This window comes from Leuresthes tenuis, unplaced genomic scaffold, assembly GCF_036924035.1.
Source record: "Leuresthes tenuis unplaced genomic scaffold, fLeuTen1.0.hap1 SCAF_13, whole genome shotgun sequence".
In the NCBI taxonomy this organism is placed as follows: Eukaryota; Metazoa; Chordata; class Actinopteri; order Atheriniformes; family Atherinopsidae; genus Leuresthes; species Leuresthes tenuis.
This window is the reverse complement of record NW_027325367.1, coordinates 34,344,522-34,363,525: the sequence shown is the minus strand read 5'-3', so window position 1 is coordinate 34,363,525 and position 19,004 is coordinate 34,344,522. Positions and strand designations below refer to the sequence as shown.

General features: G+C 43.8%; 14 non-coding genes across 14 annotated transcripts; 8 read left to right on the top strand and 6 right to left on the bottom strand.

Moving 5' to 3' along the window:
• The first annotated feature begins 833 nt into the window (after positions 1 to 833).
• On the top strand, positions 834 to 905 carry trnad-guc (transfer RNA aspartic acid (anticodon GUC)). Its single transcript has one exon. It is a non-coding gene; the product is annotated as a tRNA-Asp (tRNA).
• An 823-nt stretch (positions 906 to 1,728) lies between these two features.
• Positions 1,729 to 1,811, bottom strand: trnal-cag (transfer RNA leucine (anticodon CAG)). The gene has a single exon. It is a non-coding gene; the product is annotated as a tRNA-Leu (tRNA).
• Positions 1,812 to 3,387: 1,576 nt separating this feature from the next.
• On the top strand, positions 3,388 to 3,459 carry trnad-guc (transfer RNA aspartic acid (anticodon GUC)). The gene has a single exon. It is a non-coding gene; the product is annotated as a tRNA-Asp (tRNA).
• A 709-nt stretch (positions 3,460 to 4,168) lies between these two features.
• Positions 4,169 to 4,251, bottom strand: trnal-uag (transfer RNA leucine (anticodon UAG)). Its single transcript has one exon. It is a non-coding gene; the product is annotated as a tRNA-Leu (tRNA).
• Positions 4,252 to 5,826: 1,575 nt separating this feature from the next.
• trnad-guc (transfer RNA aspartic acid (anticodon GUC)) lies at positions 5,827 to 5,898 on the top strand. Its single transcript has one exon. It is a non-coding gene; the product is annotated as a tRNA-Asp (tRNA).
• Positions 5,899 to 6,721: 823 nt separating this feature from the next.
• On the bottom strand, positions 6,722 to 6,804 carry trnal-uag (transfer RNA leucine (anticodon UAG)). Its single transcript has one exon. It is a non-coding gene; the product is annotated as a tRNA-Leu (tRNA).
• A 1,568-nt stretch (positions 6,805 to 8,372) lies between these two features.
• trnad-guc (transfer RNA aspartic acid (anticodon GUC)) lies at positions 8,373 to 8,444 on the top strand. The gene has a single exon. It is a non-coding gene; the product is annotated as a tRNA-Asp (tRNA).
• An 823-nt stretch (positions 8,445 to 9,267) lies between these two features.
• Positions 9,268 to 9,350, bottom strand: trnal-cag (transfer RNA leucine (anticodon CAG)). Its single transcript has one exon. It is a non-coding gene; the product is annotated as a tRNA-Leu (tRNA).
• A 1,576-nt stretch (positions 9,351 to 10,926) lies between these two features.
• On the top strand, positions 10,927 to 10,998 carry trnad-guc (transfer RNA aspartic acid (anticodon GUC)). Its single transcript has one exon. It is a non-coding gene; the product is annotated as a tRNA-Asp (tRNA).
• A 2,474-nt stretch (positions 10,999 to 13,472) lies between these two features.
• On the top strand, positions 13,473 to 13,544 carry trnad-guc (transfer RNA aspartic acid (anticodon GUC)). The gene has a single exon. It is a non-coding gene; the product is annotated as a tRNA-Asp (tRNA).
• An 823-nt stretch (positions 13,545 to 14,367) lies between these two features.
• On the bottom strand, positions 14,368 to 14,450 carry trnal-cag (transfer RNA leucine (anticodon CAG)). The gene has a single exon. It is a non-coding gene; the product is annotated as a tRNA-Leu (tRNA).
• A 1,575-nt stretch (positions 14,451 to 16,025) lies between these two features.
• Positions 16,026 to 16,097, top strand: trnad-guc (transfer RNA aspartic acid (anticodon GUC)). The gene has a single exon. It is a non-coding gene; the product is annotated as a tRNA-Asp (tRNA).
• An 823-nt stretch (positions 16,098 to 16,920) lies between these two features.
• trnal-cag (transfer RNA leucine (anticodon CAG)) lies at positions 16,921 to 17,003 on the bottom strand. Its single transcript has one exon. It is a non-coding gene; the product is annotated as a tRNA-Leu (tRNA).
• Positions 17,004 to 18,578: 1,575 nt separating this feature from the next.
• On the top strand, positions 18,579 to 18,650 carry trnad-guc (transfer RNA aspartic acid (anticodon GUC)). The gene has a single exon. It is a non-coding gene; the product is annotated as a tRNA-Asp (tRNA).
• Positions 18,651 to 19,004: the final 354 nt, after the last annotated feature.

Genomic DNA, 19,004 nt, shown 5'->3' with positions numbered 1-19,004 from the left:
CTACGGGAAGGTTACCGCTAACGACTCCACAACGAGGAAAATGGAGAAGAAAACAAGAGCAGGAAGAGTAGCACTGTCATCAATGATCAGCATTCTCACCTCTGCTTACATAATAGCTGATGAGCCTCCAGAATTTGAAATTTCAAGAGGCATGATGATGCCCATCTCACCTCCAAATTCCTGAGCATTCTCACCCATTACTTACATAATAGCTGAGACTGCAGAAGTTGAAATTTCAATAGGTGTGTTATCACCATTATAGTCTGATGTGGTACTTAGAATACTGTTTTGATATTCTCACCCATCTTAGGCCTAAATGTGAATAGCCCCCCTTCAAATAGCCTGATATGAATCCAGTTTGCTTCGGTCAAAAGCCCTGTCCTGTTGTCCTATGATACGGTACCGGGGGTTTGAAAAATCTGCATAAGGGTCCAAAGTAGAATCTATTTACAACTTATCAACACTGCAAAGGGAAAAAAAAAAGTCTAGCTTCTTCTGGAGCAAACATTCTACTTTTTATTGTTTTGATGATGCGGAGTGTCCTACATCTACCACAAGGCAGAATTTCTGGTTGTTGCCACCAAGATTCAAGATTCAAGCGTTTATTGTCATATATACAGTGCATGTTAGAAACACATTCCTGTACAATGAGATTCTTGTTGAGCCCTTTTCACCACTTGCATGCTGAAGATCATGCCTAGTTTCTTCTCAATTGCTTTGCGTGATTCAAAACATTCCTTTAAAAGGCACCTCAAATGGGACACAAAACTCTTATTTCGCTCATTGGCTACGGTAGTCTTTTCAAATGACGACTGTATCTGTCCCATCGAAATTCCTCGTTAGTATAATGGTCAGTATCTCCGCCTGTCACGCGGAAGATCGGGGTTCGATTCCCCGACGGGGAGAGCTAGGCCTTTTATCACATGCCTCCCACCAAGTATAATCTAATTCACCCACCATCAGCCAAGTTCCCTCTTGCAAACAGTCACCTCCCTTACAAATCACTCAAGACCAGCAGCTCTTACACCAGCCTTCAATACATGCTGTCATCTCATATTCAACTATCTTACACTTGTTTGCTTTTATCAAAGCACTTTGGAAGGCATTTCACTTGGCACCACATGTATTGCCACCACGAGAAGCCTGGCCTGCAGGGACCTCTATCTTCCCCCTAACCTCTCCTTCATAAGACTCTTCCATAAAGCTCACTTCCAAGTACCTTGTCCAACAACAGAAGACCTGTTGTTTCATTCTTGTCTTGTCCAAAGCCAACAAGGACTTCCCCCTAACCTCTCCTTCATACCACTCTTCCATAAAGCTCACTTCCAAGTACTTTGTCCAACAACAGAAATCCTGTGGTTTCATTCTTGTCTTGTCCAAAGCCAACAATGACTTTGCATACCAGGGACGATCTGTCGAGGTCTTTTGTCACGACCAGTGTTTTGTTTTCAGACGATTTTTCCACAAAAATGACTGAAAAACAGGAGGTTTTACGGTGGTGTTGAGTACATGCCAAAATGTTAATATGTAACAATAACTTGAGCTGTGGACAAAGGATTCTCATGCACAAAGCCCCTTCCCTGCGATTCAGAGCGGTCATAAGACTTCAGAGTAACATGACGGCACAAAGAATGTTGCTGTAAACTAGATGATATAGCGCTAGCCAAGCAAGGAGTGAAGTTGGGTTGCCTTTGCCAGTGAAAACCATTCTCTTGGAGAAGGTTGCTTTGTCAGAAGTGGGATTTGAACCCACGCCTCCAGGGGAGACTGTGACCTGAACGCAGCGCCTTAGACCACTCGGCCATCCTGACCGCAAAAAAAAGACTTGCACTTATTGTCGGCGGGCCCAGGGATCATTGGAGTGAATATGTGGGTCTACGTGGTGTTCATGGGTCTTGGCTGTTGTTTAAGTTGTTTAATAACCACAATAATGTCACGTGTACATAAAATCATTTGAAAAATTAAACAGGGGGAAAAAGAGAGCAAAGTGAGGAAAGGTGTGACAGATGAGGTCCCCCAGCAGTCTAAGCCTATAGCAGCTTGGGCAACAGGGGATGTTTCAGGATTACCTGAGCCATCCCTAACTATAAGCTTTATCAAAAAGCATTTGGAAGCAAGAACTCTTCAGATGTAAAATGGCCGCAATAATCTTTAAACTAGACGATACAGTGCCAGTTTAGCAATACAACGTAGCATAGCCAAGCAAGGAGTGAACTTGGGTTGCCTTGCCAGTAAAAATCATTCTGTTGGAGAAGTTTGCAATGTCAGAAGTGGAATTTGAACCCCGCCTCCAAGGGAAACTGCAGTCTTAACGCAGCACTTTAAAGGCCAAGCGTCGTTGCCGTGATGGCTCGAGCGAGCGTTGTTGATGACTTCACGCTGTCGTTCCGACCATATATTGTGGCTGGAGTCGATGCGCCAGTCGTTGCAGTCTTTTCAGTCACAGAGGTGTCGCTGCTACGGGAAGGTTACCGCTAACGACTCCACAACGAGGAAAATGGAGAAGAAAACAAGAGCAGGAAGAGTAGCACTGTCATCAATGATCAGCATTCTCACCTCTGCTTACATAATAGCTGATGAGCCTCCAGAATTTGAAATTTCAAGAGGCATGATGATGCCCATCTCACCTCCAAATTCCTAAGCATTCTCACCCATTACTTACATAATAGCTGATCAGCCTCCAGAAGTTGAAATTTCAATAGGCATGATGATGCCCATCTCACCTCCAAATTGCTGAGCATTCTCACCCATTACTTACATAATAGCTGAGACTGCAGAAGTTGAAATTTCAATAGGTGTGTTATCACCATTATAGTCTGATGTGGTACTTAGAATACTGTTTTGATATTCTCACCCATCTTAGGCCTAAATGTGAATAGCCCCCCTTCAAATAGCCTGATATGAATCCAGTTTGCTTCGGTCAAAAGCCCTGTCCTGTTGTCCTATGATACGGTACCGGGGGTTTGAAAAATCTGCATAAGTGTCCAAAGTAGAATCTATTTACAACTTATCAACACTGCAAAGGGAAAAAAAAAAAGTCTAGCTTCTTCTGGAGCAAACATTCTACTTTTTATTGTTTTGATGATGCGGAGTGTCCTACATCTACCACAAGGCAGAATTTCTGGGTGTTGCCACCAAGATTCAAGATTCAAGCGTTTATTGTCATATATACAGTGCATGTTAGAAACACATTCCTGTACAATGAGATTCTTGTTGAGCCCTTTTCACCACTTGCATGCTGAAGATCATGCCTAGTTTCTTCTCAATTGCTTTGCGTGATTCAAAACATTCCTTTAAAAGGCACCTCAAATGGGACACAAAACTCTTATTTCGCTCATTGGCTACGGTAGTCTTTTCAAATGACGACTGTATCTGTCCCATCGAAATTCCTCGTTAGTATAATGGTCAGTATCTCCGCCTGTCACGCGGAAGATCGGGGTTCGATTCCCCGACGGGGAGAGCTATGCCTTTTATCACATGCCTCCCACCAAGTATAATCTAATTCACCCACCATCAGCCAAGTTCCCTCTTGCAAACAGTCACCTCCCTTACAAATCACTCAAGACCAGCAGCTCTTACACCAGCCTTCAATACATGCTGTCATCTCATATTCAACTATCTTACACTTGTTTGCTTTTATCAAAGCACTTTGGAAGGCATTTCACTTGGCACCACATGTATTGCCACCACGAGAAGCCTGGCCTGCAGGGACCTCTATCTTCCCCCTAACCTCTCCTTCATAAGACTCTTCCATAAAGCTCACTTCCAAGTACCTTGTCCAACAACAGAAATCCTGTGGTTTCATTCTTGTCTTGTCCAAAGCCAACAATGACTTTGCATACCAGGGACGATCTGTCGAGGTCTTTTGTCACGACCAGTGTTTTGTTTTCAGACGATTTTTCCACAAAAATGACTGAAAAACAGGAGGTTTTACGGTGGTGTTGAGTACATGTCAAAATGTTAATATGTAACAATAACTTGAGTTGTGGACAAAGGATTCTCATGCACAAAGCCCCTTCCCTGCGATTCAGAGCGGTCATAAGACTTCAGAGTAACATGACGGCACAAAGAATGTTGCTGTAAACTAGATGATATAGCGCTAGCCAAGCAAGGAGTGAAGTTGGGTTGCCTTTGCCAGTGAAAACCATTCTCTTGGAGAAGGTTGCTTTGTCAGAAGTGGGATTTGAACCCACGCCTCCAGGGGAGACTGCGACCTAAACGCAGCGCCTTAGACCGCTCGGCCATCCTGACCGCAAAAAAAAGACTTGCACTTATTGTCGGCGTGCCCAGGGATCATTGGAGTGAATATGTGGGTCTACGTGGTGTTCATGGGTCTTGGCTGTTGTTTACGTTGTTTAATAACCACAATAATGTCACGTGTACATAAAATCATTTGAAAAATTAAACAGGGGGAAAAAGAGAGCAAAGTGAGGAAAGGTGTGACAGATGAGGTCCCCCAGCAGTCTAAGCCTATAGCAGCTTGGGCAACATGGGATGTTTCAGGATTACCTGAGCCATCCCTAACTATAAGCTTTATCAAAAAGCATTTGGAAGCAAGAACTCTTCAGATGTAAAATGGCCGCAATAATCTTTAAACTAGACGATACAGTGCCAGTTTAGCAATACAACGTAGCATAGCCAAGCAAGGAGTGAACTTGGGTTGCCTTGCCAGTAAAAATCATTCTGTTGGAGAAGTTTGCAATGTCAGAAGTGGAATTTGAACCCCGCCTCCAAGGGAAACTGCAGTCTTAACGCAGCACTTTAAAGGCCAAGCGTCGTTGCCGTGATGGCTCGAGCGAGCGTTGTTGATGACTTCACGCTGTCGTTCCGACCATATATTGTGGCTGGAGTCGATGCGCCAGTCGTTGCAGTCTTTTCAGTCACAGAGGTGTCGCTGCTACGGGAAGGTTACCGCTAACGACTCCACAACGAGGAAAATGGAGAAGAAAACAAGAGCAGGAAGAGTAGCACTGTCATCAATGATCAGCATTCTCACCTCTGCTTACATAATAGCTGATGAGCCTCCAGAATTTGAAATTTCAAGAGGCATGATGATGCCCATCTCACCTCCAAATTCCTAAGCATTCTCACCCATTACTTACATAATAGCTGATCAGCCTCCAGAAGTTGAAATTTCAATAGGCATGATGATGCCCATCTCACCTCCAAATTGCTGAGCATTCTCACCCATTACTTACATAATAGCTGAGACTGCAGAAGTTGAAATTTCAATAGGTGTGTTATCACCATTATAGTCTGATGTGGTACTTAGAATACTGTTTTGATATTCTCACCCATCTTAGGCCTAAATGTGAATAGCCCCCCTTCAAATAGCCTGATATGAATCCAGTTTGCTTCGGTCAAAAGCCCTGTCCTGTTGTCCTATGATACGGTACCGGGGGTTTGAAAAATCTGCATAAGTGTCCAAAGTAGAATCTATTTACAACTTATCAACACTGCAAAGGGAAAAAAAAAAGTCTAGCTTCTTCTGGAGCAAACATTCTACTTTTTATTGTTTTGATGATGCGGAGTGTCCTACATCTACCACAAGGCAGAATTTCTGGGTGTTGCCACCAAGATTCAAGATTCAAGCGTTTATTGTCATATATACAGTGCATGTTAGAAACACATTCCTGTACAATGAGATTCTTGTTGAGCCCTTTTCACCACTTGCATGCTGAAGATCATGCCTAGTTTCTTCTCAATTGCTTTGCGTGATTCAAAACATTCCTTTAAAAGGCACCTCAAATGGGACACAAAACTCTTATTTCGCTCATTGGCTACGGTAGTCTTTTCAAATGACGACTGTATCTGTCCCATCGAAATTCCTCGTTAGTATAATGGTCAGTATCTCCGCCTGTCACGCGGAAGATCGGGGTTCGATTCCCCGACGGGGAGAGCTAGGACTTTTATCACATGCCTCCCACCAAGTATAATCTAATTCACCCACCATCAGCCAAGTTCCCTCTTGCAAACAGTCACCTCCCTTACAAATCACTCAAGACCAGCAGCTCTTACACCAGCCTTCAATACATGCTGTCATCTCATATTCAACTATCTTACACTTGTTTGCTTTTATCAACGCACTTTGGAAGGCATTTCACTTGGCACCACATGTATTGCCACCACGAGAAGCCTGGCCTGCAGGGACCTCTATCTTCCCCCTAACCTCTCCTTCATAAGACTCTTCCATAAAGCTCACTTCCAAGTACCTTGTCCAACAACAGAAGACCTGTTGTTTCATTCTTGTCTTGTCCAAAGCCAACAAGGACTTCCCCCTAACCTCTCCTTCATACCACTCTTCCATAAAGCTCACTTCCAAGTACTTTGTCCAACAACAGAAATCCTGTGGTTTCATTCTTGTCTTGTCCAAAGCCAACAATGACTTTGCATACCAGGGACGATCTGTCGAGGTCTTTTGTCACGACCAGTGTTTTGTTTTCAGACGATTTTTCCACAAAAATGACTGAAAAACAGGAGGTTTTACGGTGGTGTTGAGTACATGCCAAAATGTTAATATGTAACAATAACTTGAGTTGTGGACAAAGGATTCTCATGCACAAAGCCCCTTCCCTGCGATTCAGAGCGGTCATAAGACTTCAGAGTAACATGACGGCACAAAGAATGTTGCTGTAAACTAGATGATATAGCGCTAGCCAAGCAAGGAGTGAAGTTGGGTTGCCTTTGCCAGTGAAAACCATTCTCTTGGAGAAGGTTGCTTTGTCAGAAGTGGGATTTGAACCCACGCCTCCAGGGGAGACTGCGACCTAAACGCAGCGCCTTAGACCGCTCGGCCATCCTGACCGCAAAAAAAAGACTTGCACTTATTGTCGGCGGGCCCAGGGATCATTGGAGTGAATATGTGGGTCTACGTGGTGTTCATGGGTCTTGGCTGTTGTTTAAGTTGTTTAATAACCACAATAATGTCACGTGTACATAAAATCATTTGAAAAATTAAACAGGGGGAAAAAGAGAGCAAAGTGAGGAAAGGTGTGACAGATGAGGTCCCCCAGCAGTCTAAGCCTATAGCAGCTTGGGCAACATGGGATGTTTCAGGATTACCTGAGCCATCCCTAACTATAAGCTTTATCAAAAAGCATTTGGAAGCAAGAACTCTTCAGATGTAAAATGGCCGCAATAATCTTTAAACTAGACGATACAGTGCCAGTTTAGCAATACAACGTAGCATAGCCAAGCAAGGAGTGAACTTGGGTTGCCTTGCCAGTAAAAATCATTCTGTTGGAGAAGTTTGCAATGTCAGAAGTGGAATTTGAACCCCGCCTCCAAGGGAAACTGCAGTCTTAACGCAGCACTTTAAAGGCCAAGCGTCGTTGCCGTGATGGCTCGAGCGAGCGTTGTTGATGACTTCACGCTGTCGTTCCGACCATATATTGTGGCTGGAGTCGATGCGCCAGTCGTTGCAGTCTTTTCAGTCACAGAGGTGTCGCTGCTACGGGAAGGTTACCGCTAACGACTCCACAACGAGGAAAATGGAGAAGAAAACAAGAGCAGGAAGAGTAGCACTGTCATCAATGATCAGCATTCTCACCTCTGCTTACATAATAGCTGATGAGCCTCCAGAATTTGAAATTTCAAGAGGCATGATGATGCCCATCTCACCTCCAAATTCCTAAGCATTCTCACCCATTACTTACATAATAGCTGATCAGCCTCCAGAAGTTGAAATTTCAATAGGCATGATGATGCCCATCTCACCTCCAAATTGCTGAGCATTCTCACCCATTACTTACATAATAGCTGAGACTGTAGAAGTTGAAATTTCAATAGGTGTGTTATCACCATTATAGCCTGATGTGGTACTTAGAATACTGTTTTGATATTCTCACCCATCTTAGGCCTAAATGTGAATAGCCCCCCTTCAAATAGCCTGATATGAATCCAGTTTGCTTCGGTCAAAAGCCCTGTCCTGTTGTCCTATGATACGGTACCGGGGGTTTGAAAAATCTGCATAAGTGTCCAAAGTAGAATCTATTTACAACTTATCAACACTGCAAAGGGAAAAAAAAAAGTCTAGCTTCTTCTGGAGCAAACATTCTACTTTTTATTGTTTTGATGATGCGGAGTGTCCTACATCTACCACAAGGCAGAATTTCTGGGTGTTGCCACCAAGATTCAAGCGTTTATTGTCATATATACAGTGCATGTTAGAAACACATTCCTGTACAATGAGATTCTTGTTGAGCCCTTTTCACCACTTGCATGCTGAAGATCATGCCTAGTTTCTTCTCAATTGCTTTGCGTGATTCAAAACATTCCTTTAAAAGGCACCTCAAATGGGACACAAAACTCTTATTTCGCTCATTGGCTACGGTAGTCTTTTCAAATGACGACTGTATCTGTCCCATCGAAATTCCTCGTTAGTATAATGGTCAGTATCTCCGCCTGTCACGCGGAAGATCGGGGTTCGATTCCCCGACGGGGAGAGCTAGGCCTTTTATCACATGCCTCCCACCAAGTATAATCTAATTCACCCACCATCAGCCAAGTTCCCTCTTGCAAACAGTCACCTCCCTTACAAATCACTCAAGACCAGCAGCTCTTACACCAGCCTTCAATACATGCTGTCATCTCATATTCAACTATCTTACACTTGTTTGCTTTTATCAAAGCACTTTGGAAGGCATTTCACTTGGCACCACATGTATTGCCACCACGAGAAGCCTGGCCTGCAGGGACCTCTATCTTCCCCCTAACCTCTCCTTCATAAGACTCTTCCATAAAGCTCACTTCCAAGTACCTTGTCCAACAACAGAAGACCTGTTGTTTCATTCTTGTCTTGTCCAAAGCCAACAAGGACTTCCCCCTAACCTCTCCTTCATACCACTCTTCCATAAAGCTCACTTCCAAGTACTTTGTCCAACAACAGAAATCCTGTGGTTTCATTCTTGTCTTGTCCAAAGCCAACAATGACTTTGCATACCAGGGACGATCTGTCGAGGTCTTTTGTCACGACCAGTGTTTTGTTTTCAGACGATTTTTCCACAAAAATGACTGAAAAACAGGAGGTTTTACGGTGGTGTTGAGTACATGCCAAAATGTTAATATGTAACAATAACTTGAGTTGTGGACAAAGGATTCTCATGCACAAAGCCCCTTCCCTGCGATTCAGAGCGGTCATAAGACTTCAGAGTAACATGACGGCACAAAGAATGTTGCTGTAAACTAGATGATATAGCGCTAGCCAAGCAAGGAGTGAAGTTGGGTTGCCTTTGCCAGTGAAAACCATTCTCTTGGAGAAGGTTGCTTTGTCAGAAGTGGGATTTGAACCCACGCCTCCAGGGGAGACTGCGACCTGAACGCAGCGCCTTAGACCGCTCGGCCATCCTGACCGCAAAAAAAAGACTTGCACTTATTGTCGGCGGGCCCAGGGATCATTGGAGTGAATATGTGGGTCTACGTGGTGTTCATGGGTCTTGGCTGTTGTTTAAGTTGTTTAATAACCACAATAATGTCACGTGTACATAAAATCATTTGAAAAATTAAACAGGGGGAAAAAGAGAGCAAAGTGAGGAAAGGTGTGACAGATGAGGTCCCCCAGCAGTCTAAGCCTATAGCAGCTTGGGCAACATGGGATGTTTCAGGATTACCTGAGCCATCCCTAACTATAAGCTTTATCAAAAAGCATTTGGAAGCAAGAACTCTTCAGATGTAAAATGGCCGCAATAATCTTTAAACTAGACGATACAGTGCCAGTTTAGCAATACAACGTAGCATAGCCAAGCAAGGAGTGAACTTGGGTTGCCTTGCCAGTAAAAATCATTCTGTTGGAGAAGTTTGCAATGTCAGAAGTGGAATTTGAACCCCGCCTCCAAGGGAAACTGCAGTCTTAACGCAGCACTTTAAAGGCCAAGCGTCGTTGCCGTGATGGCTCGAGCGAGCGTTGTTGATGACTTCACGCTGTCGTTCCGACCATATATTGTGGCTGGAGTCGATGCGCCAGTCGTTGCAGTCTTTTCAGTCACAGAGGTGTCGCTGCTACGGGAAGGTTACCGCTAACGACTCCACAACGAGGAAAATGGAGAAGAAAACAAGAGCAGGAAGAGTAGCACTGTCATCAATGATCAGCATTCTCACCTCTGCTTACATAATAGCTGATGAGCCTCCAGAATTTGAAATTTCAAGAGGCATGATGATGCCCATCTCACCTCCAAATTCCTAAGCATTCTCACCCATTACTTACATAATAGCTGATCAGCCTCCAGAAGTTGAAATTTCAATAGGCATGATGATGCCCATCTCACCTCCAAATTGCTGAGCATTCTCACCCATTACTTACATAATAGCTGAGACTGCAGAAGTTGAAATTTCAATAGGTGTGTTATCACCATTATAGTCTGATGTGGTACTTAGAATACTGTTTTGATATTCTCACCCATCTTAGGCCTAAATGTGAATAGCCCCCCTTCAAATAGCCTGATATGAATCCAGTTTGCTTCGGTCAAAAGCCCTGTCCTGTTGTCCTATGATACGGTACCGGGGGTTTGAAAAATCTGCATAAGTGTCCAAAGTAGAATCTATTTACAACTTATCAACACTGCAAAGGGAAAAAAAAAAAGTCTAGCTTCTTCTGGAGCAAACATTCTACTTTTTATTGTTTTGATGATGCGGAGTGTCCTACATCTACCACAAGGCAGAATTTCTGGGTGTTGCCACCAAGATTCAAGATTCAAGCGTTTATTGTCATATATACAGTGCATGTTAGAAACACATTCCTGTACAATGAGATTCTTGTTGAGCCCTTTTCACCACTTGCATGCTGAAGATCATGCCTAGTTTCTTCTCAATTGCTTTGCGTGATTCAAAACATTCCTTTAAAAGGCACCTCAAATGGGACACAAAACTCTTATTTCGCTCATTGGCTACGGTAGTCTTTTCAAATGACGACTGTATCTGTCCCATCGAAATTCCTCGTTAGTATAATGGTCAGTATCTCCGCCTGTCACGCGGAAGATCGGGGTTCGATTCCCCGACGGGGAGAGCTAGGCCTTTTATCACATGCCTCCCACCAAGTATAATCTAATTCACCCACCATCAGCCAAGTTCCCTCTTGCAAACAGTCACCTCCCTTACAAATCACTCAAGACCAGCAGCTCTTACACCAGCCTTCAATACATGCTGTCATCTCATATTCAACTATCTTACACTTGTTTGCTTTTATCAAAGCACTTTGGAAGGCATTTCACTTGGCACCACATGTATTGCCACCACGAGAAGCCTGGCCTGCAGGGACCTCTATCTTCCCCCTAACCTCTCCTTCATAAGACTCTTCCATAAAGCTCACTTCCAAGTACCTTGTCCAACAACAGAAGACCTGTTGTTTCATTCTTGTCTTGTCCAAAGCCAACAAGGACTTCCCCCTAACCTCTCCTTCATACCACTCTTCCATAAAGCTCACTTCCAAGTACTTTGTCCAACAACAGAAATCCTGTGGTTTCATTCTTGTCTTGTCCAAAGCCAACAATGACTTTGCATACCAGGGACGATCTGTCGAGGTCTTTTGTCACGACCAGTGTTTTGTTTTCAGACGATTTTTCCACAAAAATGACTGAAAAACAGGAGGTTTTACGGTGGTGTTGAGTACATGCCAAAATGTTAATATGTAACAATAACTTGAGTTGTGGACAAAGGATTCTCATGCACAAAGCCCCTTCCCTGCGATTCAGAGCGGTCATAAGACTTCAGAGTAACATGACGGCACAAAGAATGTTGCTGTAAACTAGATGATATAGCGCTAGCCAAGCAAGGAGTGAAGTTGGGTTGCCTTTGCCAGTGAAAACCATTCTCTTGGAGAAGGTTGCTTTGTCAGAAGTGGGATTTGAAGCCACGCCTCCAGGGGAGACTGCGACCTGAACGCAGCGCCTTAGACCGCTCGGCCATCCTGACCGCAAAAAAAAGACTTGCACTTATTGTCGGCGGGCCCAGGGATCATTGGAGTGAATATGTGGGTCTACGTGGTGTTCATGGGTCTTGGCTGTTGTTTAAGTTGTTTAATAACCACAATAATGTCACGTGTACATAAAATCATTTGAAAAATTAAACAGGGGGAAAAAGAGAGCAAAGTGAGGAAAGGTGTGACAGATGAGGTCCCCCAGCAGTCTAAGCCTATAGCAGCTTGGGCAACATGGGATGTTTCAGGATTACCTGAGCCATCCCTAACTATAAGCTTTATCAAAAAGCATTTGGAAGCAAGAACTCTTCAGATGTAAAATGGCCGCAATAATCTTTAAACTAGACGATACAGTGCCAGTTTAGCAATACAACGTAGCATAGCCAAGCAAGGAGTGAACTTGGGTTGCCTTGCCAGTAAAAATCATTCTGTTGGAGAAGTTTGCAATGTCAGAAGTGGAATTTGAACCCCGCCTCCAAGGGAAACTGCAGTCTTAACGCAGCACTTTAAAGGCCAAGCGTCGTTGCCGTGATGGCTCGAGCGAGCGTTGTTGATGACTTCACGCTGTCGTTCCGACCATATATTGTGGCTGGAGTCGATGCGCCAGTCGTTGCAGTCTTTTCAGTCACAGAGGTGTCGCTGCTACGGGAAGGTTACCGCTAACGACTCCACAACGAGGAAAATGGAGAAGAAAACAAGAGCAGGAAGAGTAGCACTGTCATCAATGATCAGCATTCTCACCTCTGCTTACATAATAGCTGATGAGCCTCCAGAATTTGAAATTTCAAGAGGCATGATGATGCCCATCTCACCTCCAAATTCCTAAGCATTCTCACCCATTACTTACATAATAGCTGATCAGCCTCCAGAAGTTGAAATTTCAATAGGCATGATGATGCCCATCTCACCTCCAAATTGCTGAGCATTCTCACCCATTACTTACATAATAGCTGAGACTGCAGAAGTTGAAATTTCAATAGGTGTGTTATCACCATTATAGTCTGATGTGGTACTTAGAATACTGTTTTGATATTCTCACCCATCTTAGGCCTAAATGTGAATAGCCCCCCTTCAAATAGCCTGATATGAATCCAGTTTGCTTCGGTCAAAAGCCCTGTCCTGTTGTCCTATGATACGGTACCGGGGGTTTGAAAAATCTGCATAAGTGTCCAAAGTAGAATCTATTTACAACTTATCAACACTGCAAAGGGAAAAAAAAAAGTCTAGCTTCTTCTGGAGCAAACATTCTACTTTTTATTGTTTTGATGATGCGGAGTGTCCTACATCTACCACAAGGCAGAATTTCTGGGTGTTGCCACCAAGATTCAAGCGTTTATTGTCATATATACAGTGCATGTTAGAAACACATTCCTGTACAATGAGATTCTTGTTGAGCCCTTTTCACCACTTGCATGCTGAAGATCATGCCTAGTTTCTTCTCAATTGCTTTGCGTGATTCAAAACATTCCTTTAAAAGGCACCTCAAATGGGACACAAAACTCTTATTTCGCTCATTGGCTACGGTAGTCTTTTCAAATGACGACTGTATCTGTCCCATCGAAATTCCTCGTTAGTATAATGGTCAGTATCTCCGCCTGTCACGCGGAAGATCGGGGTTCGATTCCCCGACGGGGAGAGCTAGGACTTTTATCACATGCCTCCCACCAAGTATAATCTAATTCACCCACCATCAGCCAAGTTCCCTCTTGCAAACAGTCACCTCCCTTACAAATCACTCAAGACCAGCAGCTCTTACACCAGCCTTCAATACATGCTGTCATCTCATATTCAACTATCTTACACTTGTTTGCTTTTATCAAAGCACTTTGGAAGGCATTTCACTTGGCACCACATGTATTGCCACCACGAGAAGCCTGGCCTGCAGGGACCTCTATCTTCCCCCTAACCTCTCCTTCATAAGACTCTTCCATAAAGCTCACTTCCAAGTACCTTGTCCAACAACAGAAGACCTGTTGTTTCATTCTTGTCTTGTCCAAAGCCAACAAGGACTTCCCCCTAACCTCTCCTTCATACCACTCTTCCATAAAGCTCACTTCCAAGTACTTTGTCCAACAACAGAAATCCTGTGGTTTCATTCTTGTCTTGTCCAAAGCCAACAATGACTTTGCATACCAGGGACGATCTGTCGAGGTCTTTTGTCACGACCAGTGTTTTGTTTTCAGACGATTTTTCCACAAAAATGACTGAAAAACAGGAGGTTTTACGGTGGTGTTGAGTACATGCCAAAATGTTAATATGTAACAATAACTTGAGTTGTGGACAAAGGATTCTCATGCACAAAGCCCCTTCCCTGCGATTCAGAGCGGTCATAAGACTTCAGAGTAACATGACGGCACAAAGAATGTTGCTGTAAACTAGATGATATAGCGCTAGCCAAGCAAGGTGTGAAGTTGGGTTGCCTTTGCCAGTGAAAACCATTCTCTTGGAGAAGGTTGCTTTGTCAGAAGTGGGATTTGAACCCACGCCTCCAGGGGAGACTGCGACCTGAACGCAGCGCCTTAGACCGCTCGGCCATCCTGACCGCAAAAAAAAGACTTGCACTTATTGTCGGCGGGCCCAGGGATCATTGAAGTGAATATGTGGGTCTACGTGGTGTTCATGGGTCTTGGCTGTTGTTTAAGTTGTTTAATAACCACAATAATGTCACGTGTACATAAAATCATTTGAAAAATTAAACAGGGGGAAAAAGAGAGCAAAGTGAGGAAAGGTGTGACAGATGAGGTCCCCCAGCAGTCTAAGCCTATAGCAGCTTGGGCAACATGGGATGTTTCAGGATTACCTGAGCCATCCCTAACTATAAGCTTTATCAAAAAGCATTTGGAAGCAAGAACTCTTCAGATGTAAAATGGCCGCAATAATCTTTAAACTAGACGATACAGTGCCAGTTTAGCAATACAACGTAGCATAGCCAAGCAAGGAGTGAACTTGGGTTGCCTTGCCAGTAAAAATCATTCTGTTGGAGAAGTTTGCAATGTCAGAAGTGGAATTTGAACCCCGCCTCCAAGGGAAACTGCAGTCTTAACGCAGCACTTTAAAGGCCAAGCGTCGTTGCCGTGATGGCTCGAGCGAGCGTTGTTGATGACTTCACGCTGTCGTTCCGACCATATATTGTGGCTGGAGTCGATGCGCCAGTCGTTGCAGTCTTTTCAGTCACAGAGGTGTCGCTGCTACGGGAAGGTTACCGCTAACGACTCCACAACGAGGAAAATGGAGAAGAAAACAAGAGCAGGAAGAGTAGCACTGTCATCAATGATCAGCATTCTCACCTCTGCTTACATAATAGCTGATGAGCCTCCAGAATTTGAAATTTCAAGAGGCATGATGATGCCCATCTCACCTCCAAATTCCTAAGCATTCTCACCCATTACTTACATAATAGCTGATCAGCCTCCAGAAGTTGAAATTTCAATAGGCATGATGATGCCCATCTCACCTCCAAATTGCTGAGCATTCTCACCCATTACTTACATAATAGCTGAGACTGCAGAAGTTGAAATTTCAATAGGTGTGTTATCACCATTATAGTCTGATGTGGTACTTAGAATACTGTTTTGATATTCTCACCCATCTTAGGCCTAAATGTGAATAGCCCCCCTTCAAATAGCCTGATATGAATCCAGTTTGCTTCGGTCAAAAGCCCTGTCCTGTTGTCCTATGATACGGTACCGGGGGTTTGAAAAATCTGCATAAGTGTCCAAAGTAGAATCTATTTACAACTTATCAACACTGCAAAGGGAAAAAAAAAAGTCTAGCTTCTTCTGGAGCAAACATTCTACTTTTTATTGTTTTGATGATGCGGAGTGTCCTACATCTACCACAAGGCAGAATTTCTGGGTGTTGCCACCAAGATTCAAGATTCAAGCGTTTATTGTCATATATACAGTGCATGTTAGAAACACATTCCTGTACAATGAGATTCTTGTTGAGCCCTTTTCACCACTTGCATGCTGAAGATCATGCCTAGTTTCTTCTCAATTGCTTTGCGTGATTCAAAACATTCCTTTAAAAGGCACCTCAAATGGGACACAAAACTCTTATTTCGCTCATTGGCTACGGTAGTCTTTTCAAATGACGACTGTATCTGTCCCATCTAAATTCCTCGTTAGTATAATGGTCAGTATCTCCGCCTGTCACGCGGAAGATCGGGGTTCGATTCCCCGACGGGGAGAGCTAGGACTTTTATCACATGCCTCCCACCAAGTATAATCTAATTCACCCACCATCAGCCAAGTTCCCTCTTGCAAACAGTCACCTCCCTTACAAATCACTCAAGACCAGCAGCTCTTACACCAGCCTTCAATACATGCTGTCATCTCATATTCAACTATCTTACACTTGTTTGCTTTTATCAAAGCACTTTGGAAGGCATTTCACTTGGCACCACATGTATTGCCACCACGAGAAGCCTGGCCTGCAGGGACCTCTATCTTCCCCCTAACCTCTCCTTCATAAGACTCTTCCATAAAGCTCACTTCCAAGTACCTTGTCCAACAACAGAAGACCTGTTGTTTCATTCTTGTCTTGTCCAAAGCCAACAAGGACTTCCCCCTAACCTCTCCTTCATACCACTCTTCCATAAAGCTCACTTCCAAGTACTTTGTCCAACAACAGAAATCCTGTGGTTTCATTCTTGTCTTGTCCAAAGCCAACAATGACTTTGCATACCAGGGACGATCTGTCGAGGTCTTTTGTCACGACCAGTGTTTTGTTTTCAGACGATTTTTCCACAAAAATGACTGAAAAACAGGAGGTTTTACGGTGGTGTTGAGTACATGCCAAAATGTTAATATGTAACAATAACTTGAGTTGTGGACAAAGGATTCTCATGCACAAAGCCCCTTCCCTGCGATTCAGAGCGGTCATAAGACTTCAGAGTAACATGACGGCACAAAGAATGTTGCTGTAAACTAGATGATATAGCGCTAGCCAAGCAAGGTGTGAAGTTGGGTTGCCTTTGCCAGTGAAAACCATTCTCTTGGAGAAGGTTGCTTTGTCAGAAGTGGGATTTGAACCCACGCCTCCAGGGGAGACTGCGACCTGAACGCAGCGCCTTAGACCGCTCGGCCATCCTGACCGCAAAAAAAAGACTTGCACTTATTGTCGGCGGGCCCAGGGATCATTGAAGTGAATATGTGGGTCTACGTGGTGTTCATGGGTCTTGGCTGTTGTTTAAGTTGTTTAATAACCACAATAATGTCACGTGTACATAAAATCATTTGAAAAATTAAACAGGGGGAAAAAGAGAGCAAAGTGAGGAAAGGTGTGACAGATGAGGTCCCCCAGCAGTCTAAGCCTATAGCAGCTTGGGCAACATGGGATGTTTCAGGATTACCTGAGCCATCCCTAACTATAAGCTTTATCAAAAAGCATTTGGAAGCAAGAACTCTTCAGATGTAAAATGGCCGCAATAATCTTTAAACTAGACGATACAGTGCCAGTTTAGCAATACAACGTAGCATAGCCAAGCAAGGAGTGAACTTGGGTTGCCTTGCCAGTAAAAATCATTCTGTTGGAGAAGTTTGCAATGTCAGAAGTGGAATTTGAACCCCGCCTCCAAGGGAAACTGCAGTCTTAACGCAGCACTTTAAAGGCCAAGCGTCGTTGCCGTGATGGCTCGAGCGAGCGTTGTTGATGACTTCACGCTGTCGTTCCGACCATATATTGTGGCTGGAGTCGATGCGCCAGTCGTTGCAGTCTTTTCAGTCACAGAGGTGTCGCTGCTACGGGAAGGTTACCGCTAACGACTCCACAACGAGGAAAATGGAGAAGAAAACAAGAGCAGGAAGAGTAGCACTGTCATCAATGATCAGCATTCTCACCTCTGCTTACATAATAGCTGATGAGCCTCCAGAATTTGAAATTTCAAGAGGCATGATGATGCCCATCTCACCTCCAAATTCCTAAGCATTCTCACCCATTACTTACATAATAGCTGATCAGCCTCCAGAAGTTGAAATTTCAATAGGCATGATGATGCCCATCTCACCTCCAAATTGCTGAGCATTCTCACCCATTACTTACATAATAGCTGAGACTGCAGAAGTTGAAATTTCAATAGGTGTGTTATCACCATTATAGTCTGATGTGGTACTTAGAATACTGTTTTGATATTCTCACCCATCTTAGGCCTAAATGTGAATAGCCCCCCTTCAAATAGCCTGATATGAATCCAGTTTGCTTCGGTCAAAAGCCCTGTCCTGTTGTCCTATGATACGGTACCGGGGGTTTGAAAAATCTGCATAAGTGTCCAAAGTAGAATCTATTTACAACTTATCAACACTGCAAAGGGAAAAAAAAAAGTCTAGCTTCTTCTGGAGCAAACATTCTACTTTTTATTGTTTTGATGATGCGGAGTGTCCTACATCTACCACAAGGCAGAATTTCTGGGTGTTGCCACCAAGATTCAAGATTCAAGCGTTTATTGTCATATATACAGTGCATGTTAGAAACACATTCCTGTACAATGAGATTCTTGTTGAGCCCTTTTCACCACTTGCATGCTGAAGATCATGCCTAGTTTCTTCTCAATTGCTTTGCGTGATTCAAAACATTCCTTTAAAAGGCACCTCAAATGGGACACAAAACTCTTATTTCGCTCATTGGCTACGGTAGTCTTTTCAAATGACGACTGTATCTGTCCCGTCGAAATTCCTCGTTAGTATAATGGTCAGTATCTCCGCCTGTCACGCGGAAGATCGGGGTTCGATTCCCCGACGGGGAGAGCTAGGACTTTTATCACATGCCTCCCACCAAGTATAATCTAATTCACCCACCATCAGCCAAGTTCCCTCTTGCAAACAGTCACCTCCCTTACAAATCACTCAAGACCAGCAGCTCTTACACCAGCCTTCAATACATGCTGTCATCTCATATTCAACTATCTTACACTTGTTTGCTTTTATCAAAGCACTTTGGAAGGCATTTCACTTGGCACCACATGTATTGCCACCACGAGAAGCCTGGCCTGCAGGGACCTCTATCTTCCCCCTAACCTCTCCTTCATAAGACTCTTCCATAAAGCTCACTTCCAAGTACCTTGTCCAACAACAGAAGACCTGTTGTTTCATTCTTGTCT